This window comes from Morone saxatilis, unplaced genomic scaffold, assembly GCF_004916995.1.
Source record: "Morone saxatilis isolate NCDOM2014 unplaced genomic scaffold, NCSU_SB_2.0 Contig0, whole genome shotgun sequence".
NCBI classification, from domain to species: domain Eukaryota; kingdom Metazoa; phylum Chordata; class Actinopteri; family Moronidae; genus Morone; species Morone saxatilis.
The window spans coordinates 2,085,037-2,088,194 of NW_023339650.1; the positions used below are offsets into that span (position 1 = coordinate 2,085,037).

General features: G+C 38.9%; 1 protein-coding gene across 1 annotated transcript in view; it reads left to right on the forward strand.

Annotated features, from left to right (window-relative positions):
- scospondin (subcommissural organ spondin) overlaps positions 1–3,158 on the forward strand; it is a 78,752-nt gene that overhangs the window by 75,334 nt on the left and 260 nt on the right. The window lies entirely within an intron of this gene.

Genomic DNA, 3,158 nt, shown 5'->3' on the forward strand with positions numbered 1-3,158 from the left:
TTATAAGGCGGGTTCCTTTGTTGTGATAGATGGTTTGCCACAGTTGGAGTTGTGGGGAAGACTCAAAAAAGGGACCTGAATTGTGGTTCCGCTGTGTTTTCAGGGGAGCGTGTACTTTGCGCAGGTTTAGCTGGAGGGGAAAAGACTGACTCGTTGTAAATCATTGTCCGGGTCTCTTGGCAAACTTGGAAAACTAAACATAGTCCATTCAAATGGACCAGCAAAATGGATATTTGATTTTTTACAAAATTGAAGCCAACCCAATTATTTCGAACATTATATATGAACTTAAACAACTTTATAATACAGCACAAAATACTGTAATATGATCAAATAAATGTCCTTTGATGGATTCTTCAGACGAGCTCACTTTTATTGTTCTTAATGTTGCAGAATCATGAGATAAAACTATTTCTCTGCACACTGGTTATGCCCTTTAAGTTGTGTTTAAGTTGTTGACTGGGTTCATTGTTACAGTAAAGAGTTTATGAAGCAGAGACTATGTGTCACTGTTTCATAATTAAAATGTTTCTATGCTGACTTCCATGCTCCTCATAGGTTAGAAACACATGCAAAGAGTGTACCAAAAGCTGATGTTCAGTGTTGTAACTTATTACTACTACTATTACTTTTCCCAGTAACTGTTGTCACCCCCTGCTAATTTGAAATCCAACAATCTGACATCCTTGGATTCATTTACTTAATGCAAACATGGAGGAAACTAGCTTGGTAGATGGAAGCTGAAGATGTAAGTCTGAATTTTGGGGAGGAAGGAGCACTATTACCAATTTTGTGGGAAGTAGAAGGAAAGTAATATAACTAGTAATGTAACTAATTACTGTTGGCTGGGAGTAATAAGTAAAGTAATAATATTACTTTTGAAGAGTAATGAGCTGTTTCATTTTGGAAAAGTAAAAATGGATAAATTAGCCAGCATCTACAGTATGTATATGGAACAGCTGTAAATGGATAAATATACCAGCAGTATAAGTGAGACAGTGTGTGGGAGTTTTTTCATTTTATTATTCATTTATCCAGGAAACCAAGCAACAAATGTTCTAGACATTGTTTGAGTTGTGAAGTTTAAACAAGCAACAAGCAGAGTTTTACTTTTTCTGACTGCACTTGAAGGCATCCGCAGGCTAAGCTCTCCCACTGCATGTCCAACACTTTCTCAGAGTCCATTAGAACAAGATTCTTAAATCCATCTCAGGGATGTAATAGGCCTTGACTGAGAAAATTTCCATGGTTTTAGTTCTGTCACATTCAGGCCTAAAGCAATGCGGCTGCTCACTGGGTGCATTTATCAAAATGACCTGCACAGCAGCATGAATGCATTTATTTCTCCAGCGATCAGGGCTTTAATGATTGGTAAGGATATGATGAATTGCAGCCTTGCAGTTGGACGAGGCCTGAGGAGCTATCCATCAAAATGTGACATTTTGGTATGAATTAAAAATGCATCAGTTCCTGCTCTTATTACGCCCAGCAGTGTTGACTACAGCGCCTGAAAGCTAGAGGAGGCGTGCTGGTCAGCCTCCCTCTCTCAACTCCCTTATTTAGTCAGGAAAAGAGAGAGGGAGGAGGGAGGACAGAGGAGACAAGGAGGGGAGGGGAAGGAGGCAGATAGGAAAGCATTGAGTTTCTGGTCATAGATGAGACAGATCCCAGCCTGTCAAACTCTTTTTGTCATCACAGCACACACACACACACACACAGATACATAGTACATACACCAATAGACAGACAGAAAGAGTGTTCTTATTGTATTTTATCTGGCACAATAATGAATAAAGGACGTGAAAAGCTGCAGTCTTCACTTTGACACATCCATTAAAACTTACATCTTAAAATGAATAAACAGTTTAGCAGCAAATTAAACTCTCATCGGAGAGCACATCACTTTATAGAACAAGCAGAACATTTCCAGGGAAACATTTTCATAAATATCTCGTGTAACTTTATTTACTTAAACAAAATAAATCATATGCAATGGCCACACTCATTTTTTTGGGAAAAGATAAATTGTGCATCATTAATTCCTATCTGGCTCATATCTGGTTCTACTGAAATCTCAGATCTTAAAGTTTGGAAGTTGGGCCTAAAGGAAAGGTACTGGTGTCAAACTAGGTTGTGGAGGTTTCACTACAACTGGATGATGCAAACTAGACGGCATCTAGTGGATAAGCTTGGGACGCTGGGACTCACTGCTGGAGTGTCTATCAGCAAAACTCAGAAAGAGGAAGCCCACTTGACAACCCAGAAGATGCCATCGCTCACTCGACCACCCTGTTGAGTCTAGGCAGCCTGTGTAAGGAGTGCAATGTAAAGGATCACCAGCTAGAGACATTAATTTGAGAGCAAAGCGTATACGCTTATAGATGTGTGTATATTACAAGAAAAGTTATTTAATTCTCTGAACTAAAAATGATATACCAAACATAATGGACATTATAAAGAATCTGGAATCATTAATCTTGATTTAAAATACAGTGATGTTAGTGATCTCAGGAATGACACACTGATGCTTGGATATAAATGTAATGGTATACCTAACAGGGTTGAAGATAATCTGTAGGTGCAACGGAGAGAAAGTTGGGACAAAGTGCGGGAAACTAGATGGACAGGTAGTTTAGCAGATTACTGTATGCTGTTTAAAGACATGGGTATTTTTTTAAACAATTGACAATTAAGATTGTGAAAAAGACATACAACAGATAATATTCTCCATGTGGAGAAAGTGTTTATTGACCAGTCCACTGAAACTACACTGTAAACAGCAACATAAGAATGTCTACAGTAAACTCCAACTTAAAGAAGACTGCTGGTACATTATCTTTAAACATAAATGAAACATACTTTGTATCACAGGTCCTTTAATATTACTATAAATATACAGTAGAAAAAGGCTGTACAGGCTGAAGAGAACTCTACAACAACGATCAGCAGTAGCATCCAGTCATATGATGACTAAGGACTACAGAACAATGTGTACATCAACTGGGTCTCAGGACTTCACTCATCTATCCATCGATCTGTCCATCCCAAAATTCTCCACACATCACCCAGCTGGCTGGCAGTGTAGCGCTCTCACTTGACCTTGGCGTTCATACTCGTCCTGCTCTCGCTCTCTCTAGTGCATACACACACACACACAC